The sequence below is a fragment of the Schistocerca gregaria genome, chromosome 1, assembly GCF_023897955.1.
Source record: "Schistocerca gregaria isolate iqSchGreg1 chromosome 1, iqSchGreg1.2, whole genome shotgun sequence".
NCBI classification, from domain to species: domain Eukaryota; kingdom Metazoa; phylum Arthropoda; class Insecta; order Orthoptera; family Acrididae; genus Schistocerca; species Schistocerca gregaria.
The window spans coordinates 828,443,043-828,459,002 of NC_064920.1; the positions used below are offsets into that span (position 1 = coordinate 828,443,043).

The following is a 15,960-nucleotide window of genomic DNA, read 5'->3' on the forward strand; positions in this document are numbered from 1 at the left end:
TGCAGTAGGGTTTTGGAACATATACTGTGTTCGAACGTTATGAATTACCTTGAAGAAAACGATTTATTGATACATATTCAGCAAGGATTCAGAAAACATCGCTCTTGTGAAACACAACTAGCCCCTTGTACTCATGAAGCGATGAGTGCTATCGACAGGGAATGTCAGATTGATTCCATATTTTTAGATTTCCAGAAGGCTTTCGATACAGTTCCTCACAAGCGTGTTCTAACCAAACTGCATGCCTATGGAATATCAATTTTGTTGTGCGACTGGATTCGTGATTTCATGTCAGAAAGGTCGCAGTTCATAGTGATAGACGGAAAGTCATCGAGTAAAACAGAAGTAATATCCGGCGTTCCCCAAGAAAGTGTTACAGGCCCTCTATTGATCCTGATCTATATTAACGACATAGGAGACAATCTGAGTAGACCTATGAGATTATTTGCAGTTGATGTTGTCATTTACCGTCTTGTAAAGTCATCAGATGACTAAAACAAATACTAAAATGATTTAGGCCTCCCCCCATGAACCATGTACCTTGTCGTTGGTGGGGAGGCTTGCGTGCCTCAGCGATACAGATACCCGTACCGTAGGTGCAACCACAACGGAGGGGTATCTGTTGAGAGGCCAGACAAACGTGTGGTTCCTGAAGAGGGGCAGCAGCCTTTTCAGTAGTTGCAGGGGCAACAGTCTGGATGATTGACTGATCTGGCCTTGTAACAATAACCAAAACGGCCTTGCTGTGCTGGTACTGCGAACGGCTGAAAGCAAGGCGAAACTACGGCCGTAATCTTTCCCGAGGGCATGCAGCTTTACTGTATGATTAAATGATGGCGTCCTCTTGGGTAAAATATTCCGGAGGTAAAATAGTCCCCCATTCGGATCTCCGGGCAGGGACTACTCAAGAGTATATCGTTATCAGGAGAAAGAAAACTGGCGTTCTACAGATCGGAGCGTGGAATGTCAGAGCCCTTAATCGGGCAGGTAGGTTAGAAAATTTAAAAAGGGAAATGGATAGGTTAAAGTTAGATATACTGGGAATTAGTGAAGTGCGGTGGCAGGAGGAACAAGACTTTTGGTCAGGTGACTACAGGGTTATAAACACAAAATCAAATAGGGATAATGCAGGAGTAGGTTTAATAATGAATAGGAAAATAGGAATGCGGGTAAGCTACTACAAACAGCATAGTGAACGCATTATTGTGGCCAAGATAGATACGAAGCCCACACCTACTACAGTAGTACAAGTTTAAATGCCAATTAGCTCTGCAGATGACGAAGAAATTGAAGAAATGTATGATCAAATAAAAGAAATTATTCAGATAGTGAAGGGTGACGAAAATTTAATAGTCATGGGTGACTGGAATTCGGTAGTAGGAAAAGGGAGAGAAGGAAACGTAGTAGGTGAATATGGACTGGGGCAAAGAAATGAAAGAGGAAGCCGCCTGGTAGAATTTTGCACAGAGCACAACTTAATCATAGCTAACACTTGATTCAAGAACCATAAAAGAAGGCTGTATACATGGAAGAAGCCTGGAGATACTGACAGGTTTCTGATAGATTATATAATGGTAAGAGATTTAGGAACCAGGTTTTAAATTGTAAGACATTTCCAGGGGCAGATGTGGACTCTGACCACAATCTATTGGTTATGACCTGTAGATTAAAAATAAAGAAACTCCAAAAAGGTGGGAATTTAAGGAGATGGGACCTGGATAAACTAAAAGAACCAGAGGTTGTACAGAGTTTCAAGGAGAGCATAAGGGAGCAATTGACAGGAATGGGGGAAATAAATACGGTAGAAGAAGAATGGGTAGCTTTGAGGGATGAAGTAGTGAAGGCAACAGACGATCAAGTAGGTAAAAAGACGAAGGCCAGTAGAAATCCTTGGGTAACAGAAGAAATATTGAATTTAACTGATGAGAGAAGAAAATATAAAAATGCAGCAAATGAAGCAGGCAAAAAGGCATACAGACGTCTCAAAAATGAGATAGACACGAAGTGCAAAATGGCTAAGCAGGGATGGCTAGAGGACAAATGTAAGGATGTAGAGGCTTATCTCACTAGGGGTAAGATAGATACTGCCTACAGGAAAATTAAAGAGACCTTTGGAGATAAGAGAACCACTTGTATGAACATCAAGAGCTGAGATGGAAATCCAGTTCTAAGCAAGGAAGGGAAAGCAGAAAGGCGGAAGGAGTATATAGAGGGTCTATACAAGGGCGATGTACTTGAGGATAATATTATGCAAATGGAAGGGGATGTAGATGAAGGTGAAATGGGACATATGATACTGCGTGAAAAGTTTGACAGAGCAACATTCCATTGGAACTACTGACGGCCTTGGGAGAGCCAGTCATGACAAAACTCTACCATCTGGTGAGCAAGATGTATGAGACAGGCGAAATACCCTCAGACTTCAAGAAGAATATAATAATTCCAATCCCAAAGAAAGCAGGTGTTGATAGATGTGAAAATTACCGAACTATCAGTTTAATAAGCCACAGCTGCAAAATACTAACGCGAATCAGTTTGGATTCCATAGACATACTGGAACACGTCAGGCAATACTGACCTTACAACTTATCTTAGAAGAAAGATTAAGGAAAGGCAAGCCTACGTTTCTAGCATTTGTAGACTTAGAGAAAGCTTTTGACAATGTTGACTGGAATACTCTCTTTCAAATTCTAAAGGTGGCAGGGGTAAAATACAGGGAGCGAAAGGCTATTTACAATTTGTACAGAAACCACATGACAGTTATAAAAGTCGAGGGACATGAAAGGGAAGCAGTGGTTGGGAAGGGAGTAAGACAGGGTTGCAGCCTCTCCCCGATGTTATTCAATCTGTATATTGAGCAAGCAGTAAACGAAACGAAAGAAAAATTCAGAGTAGGTATTAAAATCCACGGAGAAGAAATAAAAACTTTGAGGTTCGCCGATGACATTGTAATTCTGTCAGAGACAGCAAAGGACTTGGAAGAGCAGTTGAATGGAATGGACAGTATCTTGAAAGGAGGATATAAGATGAACATCAACAAAAGCAAAACTAGATTAATGGAATGTAGTCGAATGAAGTCGGGTGATGCTGCCGGAATTAGATTAGGAAATGAGGCACATCAAGTAGTAAAGGAGTTTTGCTATTTGGGGAGCAAAGTAACTGATGATGGTCGAAGTAGAGAGGATATACAATGAAGACTGGCAATGGCAAGGAAATCGTTTCTGAAGAAGAAAAATTTGTTAACATTGAGTATAGATTTAAGTGTCAGGAAGTCATTTCTGAAAGTATTTGTATGGAGTGTAGCCATGTATGGACGTGAAACATGAACGATAAATAGTTTGGACAAGAAGAGAATAGAAGCTTTCGAAATGTGGTGCTACAGAAGAATGATGAAGATTAGATGGGTAAATCACATAACTAATGAGGAAGTATTGAATAGGATTGGGGAGAAGAGAAGTTTGTGGCACAACTTGACCAGAAGTAGGGATCGGTTGGTAGGACATGTTCTGAGGCATCAAGGGCTCACCAGTTTAGTATTAGAGGGCAGCGTGGAGGGCAAAAATCGTAGAGGGAGACCAAGAGATGAATACACTAAGCAGATTCAGAAGGATGTAGGCTGCAGTAGGTACTGGGAGATGAAGAAGCTTGCACAAGATAGAGTAGCATGGAGAGCTGCATCAAACCAGTCTCAGGACTGAATACCACAACAACAACAGCATATGTTATGATGCGAAAAGTGGCAATTGACACAGAATAAAGAAACGAGTGAAGTTGTTCACATGAGTACTAAAAGAAATCCGCTAAATTTCGATTACGTGATAAGTCACACAATTCTTATGGCTGTAAATGCGAATAAATACTTAGGGATTACAATTACAAATAACCTAAATTGGAACTATGACATAGATGGTGTTGTGGGTAGAGCAAACCAAAGACTGCGATTCATTAGCAGAACACTTAGAAGATGCAACAGGACTATTAAAGAGACTGCTTACACCACGCTTGTCCGCCCTAGCCGGTCGGAGTGGCCGAGCGGTTCTAGGCGCTACAGTCTGGAACCGCGTGACCGCTACGGTCGCAGGTTCGAATCCTGCCTCGGGCATGGATGTGTGTGATGTCCTTAGGTTAGTTAGGTTTAAGTAGTTCTAAGTTCTAGAGGACTTATGACCTCAGAAGTTGAGTCCCATAGTGCTCAGAACCATTTGAACCATTTTTTAACGTGTTTGTGGAAAGACTGTTCGTCAAAGAGAGAAAACAACCAACACACCGACGTGTGTACATATTAATGCGTCAAATATAAAAATATTTGCTCTTGTACGAGTTACATCCTGCATATTTTAAGTACGATGGTTTTCCAGAAAGTAATGCACCGCATCTTTTTCTCAGCCGAAAACTGCTATGAATGCGTTACTTATGTATTGTTTGAAGTCTCCTGAGTGAGGTCGCCAAGTTTCCGTGACTTCCGAGGGATAGCGTTGCTGCAGTACAGTTTCAAAATGGCGTCTGTAAATGATGTACGTTACAAGCAACGTGCCGTCCTTGAATTTCTCACTGCAGAGAAAGAAATTGTGGTGAATACTGACAAACGCTTGTGCAAAGTCTATGGAGCATCTGTTGTCAACAGAAGTACAGTTAGTCGCTCCACACGCAGGATGAGGTCACCAGAAGGCGGTTCGGCGGAGCTGCACGATTTGCAGCGGTCGTGGAGACCATCCACGGCTGTCACCCTACAGCCCTGACTTAGCCGCTTCGGACTTCCACTTGTTAGGGCCATTAAAGAAGGTCATTCGTGGAAGACATTTTGAGGACTATGAGGAGGTGATTCACACAGTGAAGTACTGGCTCTACCAGCAGTACAAGGATTGGTACCGACAGGACATACACACCATTGTTTCGCGCTGGAGGGATGCCACAGAACGTGATGGTGATTATGTGTAAAAAATGATCTTTAGATAAAACACCATTCCTTTGTTTGTTTAATTCTCATTTTGTTCAATAAAGAATTGTCGAAGAAAAAAATTCTCGTAATTGCTGCTTATCTCGCTCTTAACATTGTCACTCCAATTAGAGAATTAAGCACCCTATCATTACAGAGCGCTACTCTGTTGTTGACGAGCACAAATTCTTTTCTAATGCTGTATAAAGTTGGTCTTGTTCATAGGCGCCCACTCGCCTGTATTTGCAGTACAGACTGTATCTTCAAAATTTTTATTGAGGACTCTCACGTATATGCAGAACTAACTGTGAGCCTACTAAACTACTGGTTTAGATTATTCTGTTATTATATTGTCTAGCGTGATGTGGAACACTGCGTATGGCCTTTTCAGTTGCTCACTAAATTAGATTCAGTTGCTTGTCGTCCGCCTCCGGTAGCTGAATGGTCAGCGTGACGGATTGTCAATCATCTGGGCCCGGGTTCGATTCCCAGCTGGGTCGGGGAATTTTCTGCACCCAGGGACCGGGTGTTGTGCATTCCTCATCATCATCCTATCATTCTCAGGACTGAGACCTGGCTGAACCCCGTGATAGGAAGTTCTGAAATATTTTGTGAGGATTGGAACGTATGTCGGAAAGACAGATTACACACCGTAGGAGGTGGTGTCTTCATTGCAGTTGACAAACATATAGTGTCTACTGAGGTCAAAGTAGAGTGTGATTGTGAAGTTATCTGGACAAGTTCAACAGGGCTAAGAGAAATAAAGTTAATTATTGGGTGTTCCACCGCGACAGTTCTAGGATCATTCAAAGGGAGTCTACACTCTGTATCGCAGAAGTACCCGGATCATGCTGTATTAGTCGGAGGCGACTTCAACCTACCTAGTATAGACTGGGATGTCTATGGATTCATTACAGGTGGTACAGACAAGCCGTCGTTGAATTACTTTTGAACACATTATCTGAAAACTGTCGTGAGCAGCTAAATCGACAGCCAATGGGTAATGGAAACATTTTAGATCTGGTAGCCACGAACAGACCAGACCTCATCGACGGTGTCAGTGTTGAGACAGGGATTAGTGATCATGATGTTGTCATTACGATTATGGTTACGAAAGGTAAAAAATCGGTCAAGAAGGCTAGGAGAGTATTGTTACTAGAACGAGCAGATAAGCAGTTGTTAGCATTCCACTTAGTAAATGAATCGACTCCATTTACTTCCGGTACGATGGACGTGGAAGAATTGTGGACAAATTTTAAACACATTGTAAATCACGCATTCGAAAAGTATGTGCGAAAAAGTGGGTTACGGACGGAAAAGACCCACTGTGGTTTAACAGCGCAATTCGGAGAATGTTCAGGAAGCAAAGACAGTTGCATTCGCTGTACATGATTGGTCGGGAGAATGAGGACAGTCAAAAGTTAGTAGAGATTCGTGCTGCTGTAAAAAGAGCGATGCGCGAAACATACAACCACTACCACCGTGATACCCTAGCACAGGGCTTCCCAACCTCTTCAGCTGGCGGACCCCTTCTTCAGTCGAAAAAGGAGCACACTAACTTCAAATTTGAGAGCGAAACTCATGGGAACTGAAAGCTTCTTAATGCCATGTTCCGAATGACCCCCCACCCCCCCCCCCCCACCCCTCCCCCACCCTGAAGTATCAATAGTCTTTAGTTTAGAGATGAATGAAAAGAACTTGAAATTAACGATCCAATTTGCATTCCCGCTGCATCCAAACACTTACTAGTGGATTTACTCCCTTTGTTCAACACTCTATAGCCTGATTAAAATTACTTGGCAATTGACATTTCACGCGTTGGTGCTGCCTTCCTCCAAGAGCAATCAACGTCACGTCCAGACTGTTCGCTGTTGACAAGCTGCCATGCGTAAAAGGTTTCAGCGCATCCAGGGCCGTGAGCCGGCGCACAAACGACCCCCGTATTGTTGGAAAGCAGTCGATCAGAGGAGCCGCATTCTCCGGCACTAAACTATGTACGAGTTCTCACTTAGGAACCGCAAAGGCTGCTTGAAATACGGCCTGAAGTAAAAGTGCGCATGTTTTCCACACAAAAAATAGTGATGAATTTGATTTCCAAATTTTCATTCAATTATTTTACACATTATTTTACACGAATTGGTGAAATTTGACCCCCTAGAAAGAGCCGGCGGACCCCTAAGGGGTCCGCGGACCACACGTTGGGAAGCCCTGCCTTAGCAAAAGATCTTGCTGAAAACCCAAGGAAATTCTGGTCTTACGTAAAATCGGTGAGCGGGTCGAAGGCTTCCATCCAGTCATTCACTTGTCAGTCTGGCCTGGCAACGGAAGACAGCAAAACGAAATATGAAATTTTGAATTTAGCATCTCAGAAATCTTTGACGCAGGAGGATCGTACAAACATACCGCTGTTTGAGTTTCGTACAGATTCCCGTATGGAGGACATAGTGATAGACATCTCTGGGGTTGTGAAGCAGCTGAATGCGTTGAAAATAAATAAATCGCCAGGTCCCGATGGGATTCCAATTCGGTTTTACAGAGAGTACTCTACTGCATTGGCTCCTTACTTAGCTTGCATTTATCGCGAATCTCTTGCTCAACGTAAAGCGCAGGTGACGCCTGTATATAAGTAGGGTAGAAGGACGGATCCTCAAAACTACAGATCAATATCCTTAACATCAGTTTGTTGCAGGATTCTCGAACAATTTCTCAGTTCGAATATACTGAATTTCCTTGAGACAGACAAGTTACTATCCATGCATCAGCACGGCTTTAGAAAGCATCGCTCCTGCGAAACGCAACTCGCCCTTTTTTCACACGGTATCTTGCGAACCATGGATGAAGGGTATCAGACGGATGCCACATTCCTTGACTTCCGGAAAGCGTTTGACTCGGTGCCCCACTGCAGACTCCTGACTAAGGTACGAGCATATGGGATTGGTTCCCAAATACGTAAGTGGCTCGAAGAATTCTTAAGTAATAGAACCCAGTACGTGTGTTCGATGGTGAGTGTTCATCGAAGGTGAGGGTATCATCTGGAGTGCCCCAGGGAAGTGTCCTAGGTCCGCTGTTGTTTTCTTTCTACATAAATGATCTTTTGGATAGGGTGGACGCAATTTGCGGCTGTTTTCTGATGATGCTGTGGTGAACGGGAAGGTGTCATAGTTGAGTGACTGTAGAGGATAAAAGATGACTTGGACAGGATTTGTAATTGTTGTAAGGAATGGCAGCAGACTCTAAATATAGATAAATGTAAATTAATGCAGATGAATAGGAATAAGAACCCTGTACTGTTTGAATACTCCATTTGTAGTGTAGCGCTTTACAGAGTCACGTCGATTAAATATTTGGGCGTAACATTGCAGAGCGATATGAAGTGGGACAAGCATGTAATGGCAGTTGTGGGGAAGGCGGATAGTCGTCTTTGGTTCATTGGTAGAATTTTGGGAAGGTGTGGCTCATCTGTAAAGGAGACCGCTTATAAAACACTAATACGACCTATTCTTGAGTACTGCTCGAGCGTTTGGGATCCCTATCAGGTCGGATTGAGGGAGGACATATAAGCAATTATGAGGCGGGCTGCTAGATTTGTTACTAGTAGGTTTGATCATCACGCGAGTGTTACGGAAATGCTTCAGGAACCCGGGTGGTAGTCTCTGGAGGAAAGGAGGCGTTCTTTTCGTGAATTGCTACTGAGGAAATTTAGAGACCAGCATTTGAGGCTGACTGCAGTACAATTTTACTGCCGCCAACTTATATTTCGCGGAAAGACCACAGAGATAAGATAAGAGAGATTAGGGCTCGTACAGAGGCATATAGGCAGTCATACTGATACTATAGCTCCCTACTTAGCACTCATATACAACCGCTCGCTCACCGATAGATCTGTACCTACAGATTGGAAAATTGCGCAGGTCGCACCAGTGTTCAAGAAGGGTAGTAGGAGTAATCCATTTAACTACAGACCTATATCATTGACGTCGGTTTGCAGTAGGGTTTTGGAACATATACTGTATTCAAACATTATGAATCACCTCGAAGGGAACGATCTATTGACACGTAATCAGCATGGCTTCAGAAAACATCGCTCTTGTGCAACGCAGCTAGCTCTTTATTCGCACGAAGTAATGGCCGCTATCGACAGGGGATCTCAAGTTGATTCCGTATTTCTAGATTTCCGGAAAGCTTTTGACACCTTTCCTCACAAGCGACTTCTAATCAAGCTGCGGAGCTATGGGGTATCGTCTCAGTTGTGCGACTGGATTCGTGATTTCCTGTCAGGAAGGTTGCAGTTCGTAGTAATAGACGGAAAATCATCGAGTAAAACTGAAGTGATATCAGGTGTTCCCCAGGGAAGCGTCCTGGGACCTCTACTGTTCCTGATCTATATAAATGACCTGGGTGACAATCTGAGCAGTTCTCTTAGGTTGTTCGCAGATGATGCTGTAATTTACCGTCTAGTAAGGTCATCCGAAGACCAGTATCAGCTGCAAAGCGATTTAGAAAAGATTGCTGTATGGTGTGTCAGGTGGCAGTTGACGCTAAATAACGAAAAGTGTGAGATGATCCACATGAGTTCCAAAAGAAATCCGTTGGAATTCGATTACTCGATAAATAGTACAATTCTCAAGGCTGTCAATTCAACTAAGTACCTGGGTGTTAAAATTACGAACAACTTCAGTTGGAAGGACCACATAGATAATATTGTCGGGAAGGCGAGCCAAAGGTTGCGTTTCATTGGCAGGACACTTAGAAGATGCAACAAGTCCACTAAAGAGACAGCTTACACTACACTCGTTCGTCCTCTGTTAGAATATTGCTGCGCGGTGTGGGATCCTTACCAGGTGGGATTGACGGAGGACATCGAGAGGGTGCAAAGAAGGGCAGCTCGTTTTGTATTATCGCGTTATAGGGGAGAGAGTGTGGCAGATATGATACACGAGTTGGGATGGAAGTCATTACAGCATAGACGTTTTTCGTCGCGGCGAGAGCTTTTTACGAAATTTCAGTCACCAACTTTCTCTTCCGAATGCGAAAATATTTTGTTGAGCCCAACCTACATAGGTAGGAATGATCATCAAAATAAAATAAGAGAAATCAGAGCTCGAACAGAAAGGTTTAGGTGTTCGTTTTTCCCGCTCGCTGTTCGGGAGTGGAATAGTAGAGAGATAGTATGATTCTGGTTCGATGAACCCTCTGCCAAGCACTTAAATGTGAATTGCAGAGTAGTCATGTAGATGTAGATGTAGATGTAGATTTTTCCCTCGTTCTGTTTGGGAGTGGAACATGGAAGAAGATGCTAGTTGTGGTACGAGGTACCCTCCGCTACGCACCGTATGGTGGATTGCGGAGTATGTACTTAGATGTAGATGTAGGTGTAGATTCTCATCGACTGCAGGTCGCCGAAGTGGCGTCAAGCTGAAAGAGCGGCACCCGGCGAACGGCCTGCCCGAAGAGGGTCCCTAGCCATACGATTAAATAAATAAATAAAGTTGTTTGTAATTCTCTGACCAGAAAATTACACCGTTTATTTCGTCTCCGAGCTTTCAGTGTCATGCTACAATGATAATTACTGCGAACGTTTGCAGAAGGCCAATATCGAACTTTAGAAACGAAACCGTCCGCTTACTCTTTAGCAAGTGGAGTCAATTTCTGAAAGCGGCAACCAAATGAAAACGAGACTGATAGAAAAAAGTAAGTAAATGCTTATTATTCCAAAATTGGTAGTCATACCTAGTAATACATTTATCCTATTAGTTTAGTTTAGCTTATTTTAGTTTAGTTATGTCATGTTCCGTAGATCATTTCCACGATTATTTTATCGATATGATGTGGAACAAGTTAGATTACAAGAGATATATACACACATGAATAGTTCTAATGTTAATATTACTGAAATTTTATAGTTCTACACATGCAACTACATGTAGAGGTACTTTTCTTTTTTTTTCTTTTTTCCGAGACAAGACGGTCAATTCCTTCATGGAAGAATGTTTGCGACCGCCTACGGAACCGTAATTGTATCCAAACTCTTCCCATGCGCTATCCATGTGTTATGAGCCTTGAAGGAAGACATTCGTGGCCACATCGATATGCATCGGAGATAGAGGCTGTACACCCGAGAAGAATCACTATTCCGTAGGTAACCGCAAACATTTCTCAGTGAAGGCGTTGACTGTATTCTCTCACAGTGAGATGAATGTAGGCGGTTTGGATAAAAAGTAGCAGCAACATTATTACTTGTATAAATCATGCCAGATTTTATTGACAGTCGTTCACCATGTACATGCCCTTAATATAATCGCCCCGCGCCGGCCTCGCTGGCCGACCGGTTCTAGGCGCTCAGTCCGGAACCGCACGACTGCTACGGTTGCAGGTTCGAATCCTGCCTCGGGCATGGATGTGTGTGATGTCCTTAAGTTAGTTAGGTTTAAGTAGTACTAAGTTTTAGGGGACTGATGTCCTCAGATGTTAAGTCCCATAGTGCTCAGAGCCATTTGAACCAATTTAATCGCCCCGCATCTCGATCTCCTTCCCCCACATAGATGGGATGCCTCGTACACCGTCAGCGCGTTCTTCTCTGTCGATGTCTCGCAAGGATCGCCGTATAGCACGTTGCGTTGCGTTGTAGCACGTGTAACAGAAAGGTTTCTTTCCTTTGGTGGACAGGTCGTAATCGCACAGACTGATATCGGGTGAAACGATGGATGCTCCAGTATCTCCCAACCCCACGTATACAGGAGTATACACGGGGTTCGCCGTGTGGCATCGTGAACTGTTATAATGGATGATGGATGCAGTGTCAAATGGTGCCGTGGCTTTCTTCTTAGAGCGGGTAAATGGTGAGGTCACAAGAAATCGCAGCAGCAGGCGGCAGTGACCGTCTGCCCATGCAGTACAACGTATTGCAGGTTTAACCCACGGATATCGTAAGCCACAATAACAATCACTTTGCGACAAGCTCATCTATGGGCGATGAGAACCATGGCGTTTCCATTCATTGGATTGTCGCTTTAATCGTCGTTCGTAATACCGAGCCGTCTTCGCCTTCCCTGCTGTAGCGATTGAGCAATTCCACTGCGGGTGCGTAACGTTGCCACTGTTGTACCGCGATCATTGCGTTCAGTACCCGAATTGAGAGAAGACATCGTCCGTATCACAGGGAGGTTCTTGCCAGACTTCGAAAGAGACGGACGCGCTGACGGTACACGAGACCTTCCATGTGTGTGTGTGTGGGGGGGGGGGGTGATCGAGATGCGAGGCGATTATATTGTGAGTATGTAAGACTGTGAACGTGTGTCAAGTAAAGTCTAGTATGAAATACAACAGTGTAGCCACTACACTTTACCCACCCCATGTGTTAACAGTTACGGCCATTAGTTTATGTTCAAAAAAATGGCTCTGAGCACTATGGGACTTAACTGCTGTGGTCATCAGTCCCCTAGAACTTAGAACTACTTAAACCTAACTAACCTAAGGACTTCACACACATCCATGCCCGAGGCAGGATTCGAACTTGCGACCGTAGCAGTCTCGCGGTTCCGGACTGCGTGCCTAGAACCACTAGACCATCGCGGCCGGCTTATTATATGTGAAATAGTAAACAGTTTACGCACATTTTTCCATCGATCTCGCTTTCATTGATCGCCCCTTATAGTTCTCTGGAGACATCTCTCCTCTGTCACTTGCACAGCACAAACGTGGTAGTAGTATACTAAGCAACGTCTGTCGCCAACATCCAGAAGAACACTAACCAACTTCCAGAGCCATAAAATTTATTCGTTACAGAGGGACGCTTGTTGTCAATTCATGTATCAGATACACAGCGGCTTTCTGAGGCTATACTAAGTTTTACATGGTAGTGTGAGTTTAGTAGACACAGACAGACACTGCCATTTTATCGATGAGGACTGCTTAAGTGTATCAGTCAGAAACAGAAAATTCGATTTCCTTCGGTAGAAGTGATAAACGAACCAGCATGAAATTTTCTTCATGTTCGAAAAAATATGTGCCCAGAAATTGACGCCATCTCGAACTCGACAGGAATTGGAAGAGATCAGATCGCTCTCGTTAGGGAGAATGCAGATCCCCAAGGCAGTGAGCTACGTGTAACACTTGTTGTCGTTGACATCACATCCGCAGTCAAGACGCCTGTCAAAAGTCCGTTGATAGTGGATGAGTTGGCCATTTTCCTTTCTTTTTTCGATCTTACAACCACAATGCAGCAACTACAGCTGGCAATTACGAGGTTAGAAAAATGGGCTAATGCAAATGGTTTAGGGTTCTCATCAGAGAAAACTATTTGTGTAAATTTTAACCATTCACGTCGGAGTAATAACCAACCATCTCTCAAAATGGATAACAATGTCTTAAGTGTTAAGGAATATGTGTGATACCTGGGCCTAATGTTCGGCACAAAAATAACCTTGCTATCGTACCTAAAACACCTAAGAACAAAGGGCGTAATACTATTTTTGGATGTATCTGCAGAAATATTTGGGGCGCAGACAGATCATGTCGAGCGCAGTTTTATAGAACTTTTTTAATAACCCGACTAGACTGTGGCAGCGATGCGTATGGATCAGCACTTCACTAATGAAGTCTACGAAGACGGCTCCCCACGGCAAGAAAGGCCATGAAAAAATTATCATTTCCCCAGTCATTGTTATTTAGTGTGACGCATCGTTAAAACATTGATCGGACATTCAGGAGGCCGCCACATGCGACCAGTCCACCCAGGAATGTCTTATCGACCTAGACGTATCAGATCTTATGGTAACGAAACAGTGATGAAAAAAATTGCCACCTTGAGTCTTCAGAGAATCTAAGTGATTTGAAACCTGGCAGAAATAAAGAAATCGAGTACTGCACATTACGCTTCTTTCCTTTTTCTCAGTTTTAAGATTGCGTCAAGTTTTTATGGTCATATACAGGGATGGCCCTAAGCAGCAGTATACACACGACTGTTGAGCTGCCTTCCGTGGTAGGGTCTTCAGGACTCGCCTCCCCAAACAAATAAGTAATTTTGATCCAGTACAAGCAGTCTTGAAAGCAAAGGAGCAGGTGAGACGCTATCGCAACAGAAAATTTCTCTGTCAATAAAATTCTTCTGGGTTAGCGACCGCATTGTCATTTATAAAATTCCAACGTTTCGGCATCTGGTTGCAAGACGCCTTCCTCAGGGTGTGTTGCTAACTGCTGAATGCGCGCAAGTATGGATACATATATACCATGGAAGAGTGTTGTGATTCGATGCGAGGATGAGGAGGAAGGGTACTAGGAGTTCATTTTATTGGCGTTTGCATTGCGTCTTGTTATTGGCGGAAATAGGCGTTTTCCATTGGAGTTTCCTTTACTGCCTGCCATTGGTGGAAATCGGCGAATAGGAGACTTAGCGGCGACTGCAGCGTAGCGTTGTTTACTAACTGCCTAGTATCGACTAGGCCGCGTCAGCGCTCTGTGTACCATCCTCCGCTGTGGCCTACCGCACGCCTGTTGCTTTGCGCGAGCTGTCCTTCCGCAAAGCTGTCACAGCAGGCAGCCAAGACGCTGGAAGTCTGTACCCGTCTTCTCTGTTCATATTATCAGGTCGCTTGGCTATTTCTATAGCCTCTCTAATCTTCCTCCTCAAACTAAACGGCTGTTTCGCCAGTACTCGGGCCTCTCGAAATTCGATGTTCATCCTGCATTGCTCATGATGTTCTGACACCGCTGATTTGCTATATTGTTTGAGGCGGATATATCTCTCATGTTCAGTTAGCCTCGTGCTTATTGGAAAATTTCTCATCTGCTCGCGCAGTGCCTTGCAATCTGTACAATAAATAACTTCAGTAGAAAAACTGATATAGACTTACAACAGAGTCAAAAACAAAACAAAGCAGTGCTATTCTACTGGGTAGCGGGGGTGTTAGGAAACGGAAAAATAACGCAGCTGGCAAAGCAGCCAGGGAAACGTGTAGGGGAGCGGTTGCGATTCGGTGCGCCAACCTCGTGCATGATACGTCTCATTGTCGGGCGAAGGATCATGCGATCAGTGAGACGACGAGTGGTCGGCAAACTGCGCTCAATCAAATCGAGCACACAGGCACGGCGAACCTAATGCCAGTCTCACCGATGAAAGGAAGTGATAGTCAGTTGTTAAGAATAGGACACTGTCCATTTCTCCGGCTCGGGGACTACCGAAATGTTGGAGCTTATGGAATACCATTTTCGGTGCAACATATTTTAGCTACATGTGTTTCATATGCTGACCTTTGCGCAACCCTCTGCGTGGCTGGAGATACATGCACCATCTTAACTGACAATGACAACAGTGCAACATGCATTTTAGAATTTTGTGAAGTATCAGGTCTCTTACCTAAAGTTTTGGAGGCAGGGAGTCAATGAGCTCTGAGTGGATAACTCGGCCCGTTTGTTTTGTTCAGTCAAATGTAACAGGCACTTTATTTTATATTGCTGATTATCGTTCCATTAAACAACATCTCACGTCTGGATCAGTACAGTTTTTTTCAACTACGAAAAGGCTACTGTGAGTGGAGACACTAATTAATCAGCCTCTACAGAAACAGTGAGCTGAATGTTTTAAGAGTCATAGTTCAGCCTGCCACAACGAGGTTATCTCCAAAGGCTTCGTGGATATATGATCGATCGACTTTGTAAGTGACGAAGCCCATATTTGTGTCAAACTGGGGAACCGTCGCAGCAATTTCGCTTGTGAAAACAGACATCGTTCAAACCATGTGTATGTTGGTATGCAGTAACGGCACTGATGGCCATGCTGTTAAGCACCCTAAACGAAATGTCATCATCACTGAGAAAATTTCGACAACGCCGTTCAGCACATAGGTATAGGACTACGAAGTTTTACAGCACACTGCTATAACTGCTCAACTTGTCTAATTGGGCACACGGGATCTGTCTTGGTTCGATCTTAAGTTGTAAAGTCGGTTATATCAGCCAGTTTTACTGTCGTTTTAGAAGGTTTAGCACATGCGTCCCGATGAATGCTTAGCATGGCTTATTCTTTA

At 43.7% G+C, this 15,960-nt stretch overlaps 1 protein-coding gene across 1 annotated transcript in view; it reads left to right on the plus strand.

Annotated features, from left to right (window-relative positions):
• LOC126271921 (proton-coupled folate transporter-like) overlaps positions 1 to 15,960 on the plus strand; it is a 91,310-nt gene that overhangs the window by 55,582 nt on the left and 19,768 nt on the right. The gene's annotated exons all lie outside the window — the stretch shown is intronic.